This window comes from Pristiophorus japonicus, chromosome 1, assembly GCF_044704955.1.
Source record: "Pristiophorus japonicus isolate sPriJap1 chromosome 1, sPriJap1.hap1, whole genome shotgun sequence".
NCBI lineage: Eukaryota > Metazoa > Chordata > Chondrichthyes > Pristiophoridae > Pristiophorus > Pristiophorus japonicus.
Genome location: NC_091977.1, coordinates 137008256 through 137023158, shown reverse-complemented (window position 1 = coordinate 137023158; position 14903 = coordinate 137008256).

The window sequence follows — 14903 nt, the reverse complement described above, 5'->3', positions numbered from 1 at the left end:
CCCCCTCTTCCCTGGTATCAACCTTGTGAACCTTCTTTGAACTGCCTCCAAAGCAAGTATATCCTTTCATAATTATGGAAACCAAAACTATTCGCAGTATTCCAGGTGTGGCCTCACCAATACCCTGTAATACTGTAGCAAGACTTCCCTGCTTTTATACTCCATCCCCTTTGCAATAAAGGCCGAGATTCCATTGGCCTTCCTGATCGCTGTACCTGCATACTATCCTTTTGTGTTTCATGCCCAAGTACCCCCAGGTCCCGCTGTATTGCAGCACTTTGCAATCTTTCTCCATTTAAATAATAACTTGCTTTTAATAATATCTTTGATTTTTTTCTGCCAAAGTGCATGGACTCACACTTTCCAACATTATGCTCCATCTGCTAAATTTTTGCCCACTCACTTAGCCTGTGTATGTCCTTTGGCAGATTTTGTGTGTCCCCCTCACGCATTGCTTTTCCTCCTATCTTTATATCATCAGCAAACATGGCTATGTTACACTCAGTCCCTTCCTCCAAGTCGTTAATATAGCTTGTAAATAGTTGGGGTCATGATTGTGGCCTGGACCAAGCTGGCGCTGGCACCCGCCCCTTTAAGGAGCGCCCCGAGAGCAGATGTCTACCAGCTTCGCGACCCGCATAGCTGGCATTCGTTCATGCCAGTCTCATGGCCCACAGGGCAATTTCCCCCGCGGGACGTTAATGGCTTGGTGCAGGTCGCTGCACACGGTGACAACATCATCACCGATTGCACGGTGGCCCAGGGCACTAACTGTGGTGCTCAGTGATGCCATGGTAGCTCCTCTGCAAACTCCCAGGCAGTTTCCCAGGATGCGGTAGCGCCCTATCCCCAATTCAAAAGTATCTTGCCCCCACCCCCGCTGAGGCACCAACGGGGCTATAAAAAGGGGACATTTCGCCCACAGAGTGTCTCACAACCTGCACAACCTACGTCTGCAGTAGGACGAACGACAGCAGCAATCATCAGTGGAGGAAGACCTAGCGGAAGGAAGGGAAGCAGTAGGCGTAGGAGGGCCACATAAGCATCTTGCAGCCAGAGATCTCAGTGATCTGCTCAGAGCTGAGCTTCTCACACACTGCCCTGAGAACATACACAGAGTCCGTCTGCATAACAGTCCTAGTCACGTTCTTCACCATCACCTTCACCCTGCGTTGAAGAACATTTAAACCTTTCAGACAAATTCTATGTGTTCGACTTTCCATTATTTTTGCATGCATACCGCCCACTGAACGCCCATTTGAACGCTGAAATGAGGTATAATGCCCATATATCACCCATTTAGCCACAAAATGGAAACTAGCACCTTTTTCTCGGTCACGTATAGCCGAGCGCTACTTTCGGCATGTACTTAATGCCAATAAAAAATAATACTACCCACCCACTTTTTTTTAACGGAAAGATCAGAATGGGCGAAACCAAAGCCCATAATATCGGCCAGCCTTACTTTCAACATTTAATTAACGCCAAGATTTAATAATACCATCCGCTCACTTTTTTTGCCATAAAGATCAGATTTGCCAAAACTAACACCCAAAATACCGCCGAGCGTTACTTTCAGCACCTCGCACACATATCGTTGAAAATATCGCTCGCCGAAAAAAACCACTGTGAAAAAGTTGCTCTCACCTGAACTAACCTTTATCATCCATCATCATAGGCAGTCCCTCGGAATCGAGGAAGACTTGCTTCCACTCTTAGCATGTGTAGTGTCCTTACACCTTACTATAGAATCACACCAGGCATGTACTGCAAACAAGGTCACTACATGACATGCACGAAGGCAGAATATTATCTGAATGGCGGCAGATTAGGAAAAGGGGAGGTGCAGCGAGACCTGGGTGTCATGATTCATCAGTCATTGAAGGTTGGCATGCAGGTACAGCAGGCGGTGAAGAAGGCAAATGGTATGTTGGCCTTCATAGCAAGGGGATTTGAGTACAGGAGCAGGGAAGTCTTACTGTAGTTGTGCAGGGCCTTGGTGAGGCACCACCTGGAATATTGTGTTCAGTTTTTGTCTCCTAATCTGAGGAAGGATGTTCTTGCTATTGAGGGAGTGCAGTGGAGGTTCACCAGACTGATTCCTGGGATGGCAGAACTGACATATGAGGAGAGACTGGATCGACTGGGCCAGTATTCACTGGAGTTTAGAAGGATGAGAGGGGATCTCATAGAAACATATAAAATTCTGACGGGACTGGACCGGTTAGATGCAGAAAGAATGTTCCCGATGTTGGGGAAGTCCAGAACCAGGGGACATAGTCTTAGGATAAGGGGTAAGCCATTTAGGTCTGAGATGAGGAGGATCTTCTTCACTCAGAGAGTTGTTAACCTATGGAATTCCCTATCGCAGAGAGTTGTTGATTCCAGTTCATTGGATATATTCAAGAGGGAGTTAGATATGGCCCTTGCGGCTAAAGGAATCAAGGGGTATGGAGAGAAAGCAGGAACGGGGTACTGAAGGAATGATCAGCCATGATCTTATTGAATGGTGGTGCAGGCTCGAAGGGCCGGATGGCCTACTCCTACACCTATTTTCTATGTTTCTATATTCCTATGAACGTTTATTCCCAGGACCAAGAAGTGCTGACCCTGCGTGGGACCTCCCTTTATATACTTGGATGATCAGGTGAGGAGTGTCTCCCACAAGTTCACCCCTGTGTTCAAGGTGTGCATTACTCAGGTGTATACAGTGTACAGTGTTGTTACATAAAGGTTACAGTTATGTGAAGGTTGCAAACATGACATCACCTCCCCCCCAACCTCTTTGGGTCAAAGATTGAGTCTTTCAGGCGGTTGACGTTCTCTCGTGGAGCGCCGCAGTTGGGGCTCTGGTGATTGGGCCTTGGCTTGCGTCTCTGTCGCCTGAGGTGATTCTGGCCTGTCCAGGCTGGCCGCTGGGACTGTGCATGCTGGTGAATGTCCTTGTTGCTCGTTCACTGGCAGTGGTGTGGGTGACATCTCATGATCTTCCTCAGGTTCCTCAGTGTCCATGCTGAACCTTTTCTTTACTTGGTCCAGATGTTTGCGGCATATCTGCCCATTGTTAAGTCTGACCACTATGACCCGATTCCCCTCTTTGCCAATTACAGTACCCTCAAGCCACTTGGGTCCTAAAACATGATTAAGAACAAATACAGGATCATCAATTTCTATGCATCTCCCCATTGAGTTGCGATCATGGCACTCGATTTGGGACTGGCGCTTGCCGTTAAAAATGTCTGACAGGTCTGGGTGAATGAGGGACAGCCGCATTTTACGCGTGCGTTTCATGAGTTGTTCCGTGGGCGGGACTCCCGTGAGCGAATGCGGGCGGGACCTATAGGCCAGCAGGAGGCGCGATAGGTGGTACTGAAGGGAGGATCCTTGAATCCGGAGCATGCCCTGTTTTATGATTTGAACCGCACGTTCCTCCTGGCCATTGGGAGCCGGCTTGAACGGTGCTGTCCTGACGTGTTTGATACCATTACCCGACATAAACTCCTGGAATTCATAGCTAGTGAAACACGGGCCAATATTGCTAACCAGGATGTCCGGCAAGCCGTGGGTCGCAAAGACCGTACGCAGACTTTCCACGGTGGTGGATGTCGTGCATGAATTCAATATGATGCACTCGATCCATTTCGAGTATGCATCGCCAACAATCAGGAACATTTCTTCATGAACGGGCCCACCTAGTCTACGTGAATACGTGACCATCGCCTGGTGGGCCAGGGCCACAGGCTGAGTAGGGCCTCCCTGGGGGCATTTCCCAGGTGAGAACATGTCGTGCACCTGCGAACCCCGTGTTCCAGGTCTGAGTCAATTCCCGGCCACCATACATGTGACCGGGCAATGGCCTTCATTAGCATGATGTCTGGTGCTCACTGTGGAGTTCCCTGATGAATGCTTCCCTTCCTTTCTGGGGCATGACTACCCGGCTGCCCCATAGCAGGCAGTCGGCTTGGATGGAGAGCTCGTCCATCCGTCTGTGAAACGGCCTGACCTGCTCGGGACATGCTCCATGTGCGGGTGCCCAATCCCCAGTCAGGACACATTTCTTTATCAGGGATAGCAGGGGATCTCTGTTGGTCCAGATTTTGATCTGGTGGGCTGTGATGGGGGAGCCTGCGATGTCGAAAGCCTCAACGGTCATGGCCATCTCCGCGCTTTGTTCCGACGCCCCCTCGGTGGTCGCCAGTGGGAGCCTGCTGAGCGAGTCAGCGCAATTTTCGGTGCCTGGCCGGTGCCGTATGGTGTAGTCATACGCAGCCAGCGTGAGGGCCCACCGCTGTATGAGAGCTGACGCATTGGCATTGACAGCCTTGCTGTCGGACAACAGGGATGTTAACGGTTTGTGGTCCGTTTCTAACTCGAACTGCCGAAAAGGTACTGGTGCATTTTTTTCACCTCGTAGACACATGCGAGTGCTCCCTTTTCAACCATCCCACATCCTCGTTCTGCCTGGGAGAGCGACCTGGAGGCATAAGCCACAAGTTGGAGTTGGCCCTCATCATTACTCTGCGGCAACACGCAGCCAAACCCATCGGATGATGCATCACACGTTAAAACCAGTTTATTACAGGGTTTCTACAAGGTCAACATCTTGTTAGAACAAAGTAGATTCTGCGCCTGATTGAAAGCCCGTTCTCGGCAGGCCCCCCAAAATCATTCACAACCCTTACGCAGGAGCACGTGCAGCGGCTCCAACAATGTGGTTAAGTTCGGCAGAAAGTTCCCGAAGTAGTTCAATAGTCCCAGTAATGACCGCAACTCCGATGTGTTGCCGGGCCTGGGCGCACGACGGATCGCCTCCGTTTTGGATTCGGTGGGCTGGATCCCATCTGCGGCAAACCCCCAGCCCAAAAACTCAACCTCTGGGGCCAAAAACACACACTTGGACTTCTTTCGTCACATGCCTACCCGGTCCAGTCGGTGTAGCACCTCCTCCAGATTGTGGAGGTGTTCCTCGGTGTCTCGACCCGTGATAAGGATGTCATCTTGGAATACGATTGTTCCAGGGATGGATTTAAGCAAGCTTTCTATGTCCCTCTGGAAGATAGCGGCCGCTGAACAAATGCCAAACGGACATCTATTGTAAATGAATATCCTCTTCTGCGTAGTGATGGTGGTCAGAATCTTGGATTCTTCAGCCAGTTCCTGAGTCATGTAGGCTGAAGTGAGGTCCAACTTGGTGAATAGCTTGCCGCCTGCCAGCATGGCAAAAAGATCCTCCGCTCTCGGAAGTGGGTATTGGTCCTGTCGTGACACTCGGTTGATGGTGGCCTTGTAGTCGCCACAAATCCTGATCGAGCCATCCGCTTTAAGGACAGGAACGATGGGGCTTGCCCAGTCACTGAATTCAACAGACGAAATTATGCCCTCTCTTAACAGCCTGTCCAACTCACTCTCAATTCTCTCACGCATCACATACGACATGGCTCTGGCTTTGTGGTGCACTGGTCTGGCGCCTGGGGTGATGCGTATCACTACTTTGGTGCCCTTAAAGGTCCCAACACCAGGTTGAAAAATTGGCTCAAATTTATGTAGGGCCTGTGAGCATGAACTTCGCTCCACAGATGAAATGGCGTGCACATCCCCCCATTTCCAGTTCATCTCGGCGAGCCAGCTCCTCCCCAAGAGCGCGGGGCCATTCCCCGGGACAATCCAAGTTTGCACTAGTACTGGGATGATCTCTCTGGTGTACGTCCGTAGCTACGTGTCAATGCGTTCCAGTTTGGGCCTGTTAGCTTTGAGTGGCCATAGTTTTTCAAATTGTTGGGCACTCATCAGAGACTGGCTGGCTCCTCTGTCCAGCTCCATGCGTACCGGGATGCCATTTAATCGAACTTTCATCATCATAGGTGGCGTTTTGGTGTACGAGCTACAGACATCTGCCACATGAACCCGCTGGGCTTCAGCGTCCATAGCTTTGCCCCAAGCATCACCCTGCCTTGAAGACTCCTTGTCTGGTTCCTCTGCCTCATAAACTAGCCTCGCTATGGGCTTTCTGCACATTCTGGCCAGATGTCCACTGAAGTAACAGTTTCTACAGATAAATTGTTGAAACCTACAGGTTTTCACAGCATGTCTGCCACCGTACCTCCAGCATGAGCTGAGATTGTTGTGAACAAAGGAACTGTTAACAGGCATTCCTCTCTGAATGTCTCTTTGATTACTCCTGAGCGCTCTGTTGCTGAGTGTCAATGGTCCCATCCCAGGACGCATTGTCCCTTGTGACGGCGTGAATTGCCGATCCCCCTGCCATTGTCTCTGTTGCTGGCCCACCCTAGAGCCTGTTGCTGCCTGGGCGGTGTCGAATTGCCCTTGCCTGCCTGCGGGGTTCTGTGTCTCGTTTACAATGTTAACTCCCTGGTCCGTCGCCATGTTGGAACCAGGGCTGCGTGTGTAAATTATCTTGGTCTCCTCTTCCCCTGCCATGAAGATCTGAGCTATCAGCATTGCCCTTTCCAAAGTCAAGTCCTTGGTCTCAATAAGCTTCTTGAAAATCCCGTCATGACCAATGCCCTCAATGAAGAAATCCCTTACATCTCCTCCCTGCAGGCGTATGTGAACTTACAGAGGCTGGTCAAACGCCGAAGGTCCACAACGAAGTCCGATATGCTTTGTCCCTCCCGACTCCGGTGTGTATAGAACCGGGCCATGTGTATACTGCTCGCCGGTTTGAGGTGCTCACTGATCAGAGTGCTGAGCTCTTCAAAGGACTTGTCCGCTGGCTTCTTAGGTGCGAGCAGGTCTTTCATCAGCGCATACGTCTTGGATCCACAGCTGGTCAGAAGATGCGCCCTCCGTTTGCCAGCCACTTCCTCTCCCAGCCAGCCCTTCTTGACAAAGCTCTGCTGGAGCCTCTCAATTAAATCGTCCCAGTCCTCACCAACATAGTACCGTTCTTCTGTGCTACCGGTGGCCATCCTCGTGGATCGTTGATTCCCGTTTCTTGTTGCCAAATGTAGTGTCCTTACACCTTACTATAGAATCACCCGAGGCATGTACTGCAGACAAGGTCACTGCGTGACCGGAATCTTTATTCCCAGGACCAAGAAGTGCTGACCCTGCGTGGGACCTCCCTTTATATACCTGGATGACCAGGTGAGAAGTGTCTCCCACAAGTTCATCCCCTGTGGTCAAGGTGTGCATTACTCAGGTGTATACAGTGTACAGTGTTGTTACATAAAGGTTAGTTATGTGAAGGTTACAAACATGACAGCATGAGTTCTTAGGTGGCTGTACAGTCCAATACGAGAACCACAGTCTCTGTCACAGGTGGGACAGACAGTGGTTGAAGGAAAGGGTGGGCGGGGAGTCTGGATTGCCGCATGCTCCTTCCGCTGCCTGTGCTTGATTTCTGCATGCTCTCGGCGACAAGGCTCGAGGAGATCAGCGCCCTCCCAGATGCACTTCCTCCACTTAGGGCGGTCTTTGGCCAAGGACTCCCAGGTGTCAGTGGGGATGTCGCACTTTATCATGGGGGCTTTGAGGGTGTCCTTGTAATGTTTCCCCTGCCCACCTTTGGTTCGTTTGCCGTCGACGAGTTCCGAGTAGAGCGCTTGCTTTGGGAGTCTCGTGTCTGGCATACGAACTATGTGGCCTGCCCAGCGGAGCTGATCATGTGTGGTCAATGCTTTAATGCTGGGTATTTTGGCCTGGACGAGGAAGCTAACGTTGGTGCATCTATCCTCCCAGGGGATTTGTAGGATCTTGCGGAGACATTGTTGGTGGTATTTCTCCAGCGACTAGAGGTGTCTACTATACATGGTCCACGTCTCTGAGCTATACAGGAGAACGGATATTACTACGGCCTTGTAGACCATGAGCTTGGTTTCAGTTTTGAGGGCCTGGTCTTCAAACACTCTTTTCCTCAGGTGGCCGAAGGCTGCACTGGCGCACTGGAGGTGGTGATGGATCTTGTTGTCAATGCCTGCTCTTGTTGATAGGAGGCTCCCGAGATAAAGGAAGTGGTCCACTTTGTCCAGGGCCGCGCCATGGATCTTGATGACTGGGGGGCAGTGCAGTGCGGCGAGGACAGTTTGGTGGAGGACCTTTGTCTTACTGATGTTTAGCATAAGGCCCATGCTTTCGTACGCCTTAGTAAATGCGTCAACTGTGTCCTGGAGTTCAGCCTCTGTATGTGCACAGGCGCAGGCATCGTCCATGTACTGTAGCTTGACGACAGAGGTTGGAGTGGTCTTGGACCTGTCATGGAGACGGCAAGGATTGAACAGATTCCCACTGGTTCTGTAGTTTAGTTCCACACCAGCGGGGAGCTTGTCAACTGTGAGGTGGAGCATGGCAGTGAGGAAGATTGAGAAGAGGGTTGGGGTGATGTGACCAATAGGTATAATACTGACAGTTATTGGAATGGGGCCTGTCATTTCTCAGCCTGTCTTGATGACCTCGCACATGCTGCAGACTCGAGATGGCAGAAGGTATATTCGACAGTATTATGTGCCCAATCTAAGTCTTGCCAGATGATGAGGAGGACGAGACCTTACACCCCCCCGCACATAGAGGGAGAAGGGGTCTTACCTAAACTTGTCCGATAACCCCTGCCTTAGGAGACTGCGCTTCCACAAGGAGGTTATCAGTGAGACATGCCAGCTCACCAGGGGAGATGCGCAGCCTGCCAGCACCATCAGGACAGCAATTTCCATTGAGGTCAAGGTCACCGCGGCACTTTCGCTCGACACGTCGGGTTCCTTTCAGGCCTCACTGAAGCCTTTTACGCACGCAGGATAGACTTTGTCAGCTTTCCCATGACCATGGAGGCTCAGACTGAGAGGGGTCTAGGATTCTACCGAATTGCTAACTTCCCCAAGGTGCAGGGAGCAATAGACTGTACGCACATCACGATGCGGCACCTTTTCAGGATGAAGAGGCTTTTCGGAACCGAAAGGGATTCCACTCCTTGAATGTGCAACTCGTTGTCGACCACCAGCAAATAATTATGGCAGTGAATAGTGAATGCCAAATTTCCGGGCAGCATGCATGATGCTCACATCCTGCGTGAGAGCGCTGTATCTGACATGTTTACCAGTCAGCCACAAGGTTTATGCTGGATGCTTGGTGAGAAAAGGTATGCCCCGCCACCTGGCTGATGACCCCCCTGTGTAACACCCACACAGAAGCCGAGAAGCGATATAATGAGAGCCACAGAGCCTCATGCAACATCATCGAGAAAACCATTGGAGTGCTTAAGCAGTGCTTTAGATGCCTGGACCACTCAGGAGGCGATCGACAATACTACCCTGAGCAGATAGCTCAATTCGTGGTGGTGTGCACCATGCTGCACAACCTGGCTATCAGGAGGGGACAAGAATTGCCAGAAGGGACTGACGGTCCACCTCAGGAGAGAGAGGAAGCGGAGGATGAGGAGGTGGATGCAGACCTCGGGCCAAACAATCAGGCTGACGCTGAAATCATACTCCTGTCCCCCTCAAGACCGCAGGAAAAGGCCCATGGTGTATACATAGCTGTAAGACTCTTACGTCAGCAGCTCATAAATGAGCGCTTTGCTTGAAAGAATGTTGTTGTTATTTACAAAGCTGCAACACTGCTGTGTGTGAAGCTCATACATCAATGGTGTGCATCACCTTGGTGACAGTTAAAGTTTAAGTTGTTTCAGGTTACGTTTAATTATAGCCTTTCATGTTAAGGAATCACCAGTGTGTAACAATGCAGTTATCTGAGACAAGGTTATGTTAAATAAAAAACATTTAAACTGAAAATTTGTGTGAAATTATAATTATAACTGTAATTATAACCCCATAATTATAACCCCACTCCACCCCCACCCCACTCCACCCACAATAAATTTATCACATTTACATCAATCAAAATGGTCAACATTTCCAGCAACACAGAACATAAATGCAAACGATTAAGATAGCTCGCTCAATCCTTCCCCCAAACCAGCCAACAACATTGGTACAACAACATGGAAATATTACCAAGACATCACTGCGGCCATGCACCACACTTTCCTTACCTCCTCTTCTTCTCCCCACCTCTACCCCTTCCCCTTCACCTCCTGACTTTTCGCCGCCTGGCCGAGAAGCTCCTCTGGTGTTGCTTCATTGGGTGGGATGATGGCAGACCCGGTGGTTTGACGGATACAGGAGAGGATGGTCTTATTAGGTGGGAACGTGCTCTGAGCCAGAAGCAAGATCTTTCTCCTGGCTGTCATGTGTCATTGGCAATGAGGGTGCAGTGCCTTGGGGTGCAGTGCCGTGCTCCACAACCACTGGGAGGCCTCTGCCACCAGTGTTCCTGGCTATCATCTCCAGGGCTTCCACCATCCACAGCACATACTCCGTCATGGTGGCAGACATGCTGGCCCGCTCATGGGGTATGCTCCCTATTGTCTGTAGGATTTTCTGACCTATGTCAACACTCCTCCTGAACAAATCTACCATGTCCCCACTCACTTGTGGCGCAGACCTGTCGCATCTAACCAACATCCGCTTGGTCGGTGCCGTCCTGGAGACACCTCGGGTGCCCTGTGGTGAGGTGCTTGGGTCTGGTACCTCCACAGTGGAGGTGGGAATGACCACAGGGGCACTAGATGGCCTTGGGGTGGAATGTGTTATGGAGCCTAGCGATGCAGGCTCCTCAAAGTCTGCACTCTCATCCGTGGAGAACAAAACCAGCAGATCCACGGGTGAGAATCGGTGCTCCTCAACCCAGATGTCCGATCGTCTGGCGAGTCCGGCCACGCACCATCACCTTCTGGCCCCGGTGGTCTTGCATGGGGCTGCGCTATTGGCTGAGCTGCAAAACACAAATGAGGTTATTAGAGGAGAAGGGGGTACTAGGGTCACAAGGTGATTCCAGTGCTTCACACAGCATATGCACGACAAAAGCATCACCGCTATCAAAATCATCAGAGACATCACATTTCATGACCATCACCAAATTCCGCATTGCAATGATTCTCATGAGGCCGTCATTATTAAGAGAACATTTTTATCAATCATCTATCATATATTATTGTTCGGATATCAGTGGGTGTGGCATTTATTGACTTTACATTACGCAATGGTGTATACTTTACTCACATGGCATCACATCAGGTTCTGCAGCTGCTTGCGTGGCTGACCGGGGGTGGCTCCTCACTAGTGCTAGCACCCACTCCTCGATGTCTGTCAGCTCGATGATGACTGGTGGGCCGCCACCCGTTCACCTCTGCTCGGGCCTATTCTTGGAAAGCTTCTTCTATAAAAGGTAACAACAGCACAATATGGCATAAGATCATTGCATGAGATCATTGCTAGGTACTGTCACAGAGACTGATACAACTCATAACCGGCAGATGTAATCATGCTTATTAAGAAACTTATAATTCTTTATCTAAAGACATACACCATGAACGCAGGCTTTGAGTACAATATTCTGGGTATAAATGCAAGACATCGCATCTGATTTTGATCATTCATTACACTTACAAATCAAATTATATAAATATATAAACACATATAAATAAATGTAATACTTACTCTGGCCAATCCGACAAGGTCGTTCCAGCGCTTGCGGCATTGGTTGCCCTCACGCACCTCGTTGGTCGCTGACGAGACCACCTCGCTATGTTAGCCCATATCTTCTGGTAGGCCTTTGAGGTGGGCTTTCCATGCCCACCCTGGGTCAATTGGCCCCAGCCGGACTCGATCTCCTGCATGAGGGAAGCATTTGCCTCACTCTTTTTTGTCCTCCCAATTGTTCCTCTCCCAGCTCACTGCTTTCACCAGCGTAAGTCTCCATGAACTCCCGCCTCTCGGACTGCCGCCGCCTCTCGCTGCCGCTGGGCCTTTATAGGCCTCACCAACCACGAACTCCCGCCTCTCGGACTGGTTGGTGAGGCCTATAAAGGCCCAGCGGCAGCGAGAGGCGGCGGCAGTCCGAGAGGCGGGCGTTCGTGGTTGGTGAGGCCTATAAAGGCCCAGCGGCAGTGAGAGGCATACCTGTGCAGCTGCAGTGAGGAGAGAAGGCAAAAAAGAAGTCGAAAGAAATCAAAAGGTGACGTCACAGCCAAGAGGCTAAGTGATTGGCTGGTGATTGGTGAGTAGTTTTTCTTTTTTCTCTTCTATAATAGTGAGTAAACTTTAACATTGTTATTGCCAATTTAAGTGCATCTAAGGGTTAAGTCATGGCAGGAGAGCTCGGTCGAGTGTTATGCTCCTCCTGTACCATGTGGGAACTCAGGGACGACTCCAGTGTCCCTGACGACTACGTGTGCAGGAAGTGTATCCACATCCAACTCCTGACGGTCCGCGTTGTGGAGTTGGAGCTGAGGGTGGATTCACTCTGGAGCATCCACGATGCTGAGAATGACGTGAGTATCACATGTAGCGAGTTGGTCGTACCGCAGGGAAAGGGTCCACAGCCAGATAGGGAATGGAAGACCAACAGGAAGAGCAGTGCAAGGAAGGTAGTGCAGGAGTCCCCTGTGGTCATCGCCCTGCAAAACAGATACACTGCTTTGGGTACTGTTGAGGGGGATGACTCATCAGGGGAGGGCAGCAGCAGCCAAGTTCATGGCACCGTGGCTGGCTCTGTTGCACAGGAGGGCAGGAAAAAGAGTGGGAGAGCAATAGTGATAGGGGATTCAATTGTCAGGGGAATAGATAGGCGTTTCTGCGGCCGCAACCGAGACTCCAGGATGGTATGTTGCCTCCCTGGTGCAAGGGTCAAGGATGTCTCAGAGCGGGTGCAGGACATTCTAAAAAGGGAGGGAGATCAGCCAGTTGTCGTGGTGCACATTTGTACCAACGACATAGGTAAAAAAAGGGATGAGGTCCTACGAAACGAATTTAAGGAGCTAGGAGCTAAATTAAAAAGTAGGACCTCAAAAGTAGTAATCTCGGGATTGCTACCAGTGCCACGTGATAGTCAGAGTAGGAATCGCAGGATAGCGCAGATGAATACGTGTCTTGAGCAGTGGTGCAGCAGGGAGGGATTCAAATTCCTGGGGCATTGGAACCGGTTCTGGGGGAGGTGGGACCAGTACAAACCGGATGGTCTGCACCAGGGCAGGACCGGAACCAATGTCCTCGGGGGAGTGTTTGCGAGTGCTGTTGGGGAGGAGTTAAACTAATATGGCAGGGGGATGGGAACCAATGCAGGGAGACAGAGGGAAACAAAAAGGAGGCAAAAGAAAAAGACAGAAAGGAGATGAGGAATAGTGGAGGGCAGAGAAACCCAAGGCAAAGAACAAAAAGGGCCATTGTACAGAAAAATTCTAAAAGGACAAAGGGTGTTAAAAAAACAAGCCTGAAGGCTTTGTGTCTTAATGCAAGGAGTATCCGCAATAAGGTGGATGAATTAACTGTGCAAATAGATGTTAACAAATATGATGTGATTGGGATTACGGAGACGTGGCTCCAGGATGATCAGGGCTGGGAACTCAACATCCAGGGGTATTCAACATTCAGGAAAGATAGAATAAAAGGAAAAGGAGGTGGGGTAGCATTGCTGGTTAAGGAGGAAATTAAGGCAATAGTTAGGAAGGACATTAGCTTGGATGATGTGGAATCTATATGGGTAGAGCTGCAGAACACCAAAGGGCAAAAAACATTAGTAGGAGTTGTGTACAGACCTCCAAACAGTAGTAGTGATGTTGGGGAGGGCATCAAACATGAAATTAGGGGTGCGTGCAATAAAGGTTATAATGGGTGACTTTAATATGCACATAGATTGGGCTAACCAAACTGGAAGCAATACGGTGGAGGAGGATTTCCTGGAGTGCATAAGGGATGGTTTTTTAGACCAATATGTCGAGGAACCAACTAGGGGGGAGGCCATCTTAGACTGACTGTTGTGCAATGAGAGAGGATTAATTAGCAATCTCGTTGTGCGAGGCCCCTTGGGGAAGAGTGACCATAATATGGTGGAATACTGCATTAGGATGGAGAATGAAACAGTTAATTTAGAGACCATGGTCCAGAACTTAAAGAAGGGTAACTTTGAAGGTATGAGGCGTGAATTGGCTAGGATAGATTGGCGAATGATACTGAAGGGGTTGACTGTGGATGGGCAATGGCAGACATTTAGAGACCGCATGGATGAACTACAACAATTGTACATTCCTGTCTGGTGTAAAAATAAAAAAGGGAAGGTGGCTCAACCATGGCTATCAAGGGAAATCAGGGATAGTATTAAAGCCAAGGAAGTGGCATACAAATTGGCCAGAAATAGCAGCGAACCGGGGGACTGGGAGAAATCTAGAACTCAGCAGAGGAGGACAAAGGGTTTGATTAGGGCAGGGAAAATGGAGTACCAGAAGAAGCTTGCAGGGAACATTAAGACGCATTGCAAAAGTTTCTATAGATATGTAAAGAGGAAAAGGTTAGTAAAGACAAACGTAGGTCCCCTGCAGTCAGAATCCAGGGAAGTCATAACAGGGAACAAAGAAATGGCGGACCAATTGAACAAGTACTTTGGTTCGGTATTCACTAAGGAGGACACAACCAATCTTCTGGATATAAAAGGGGTCGGAGGGTCTAGTAAGGAGGAGGAACTGAGGAAAATCCTTATTAGTCGGGAAATTGTGTTGGGGAAATTGATGGGATGGAAGGCCGATAAATCCCCAGGGCCTGATGACTGCATCCCAGAGTACTTAAGGAGGTGGCCTTGGAAATAGTGGATGCATTGACAGTAATTTTCCAACATTCCATTGACTCTGGATCAGTTCATATGGAGTGGAGGGTCGCCAATGTAACCCCACTTTTTAAAAAAGGAGGGAGAGAGAAAACAGGGAATTATAGACCGGTCAGCCTGACATCAGTAGTGGGTAAAATGATGGAAACAATTATTAAGGATGTCATAGCAGTGCATTTGAAAAGAGGTGATATGATAGGTCCAAATCAGCATGGATTTGTGAAAGGGAAATCATG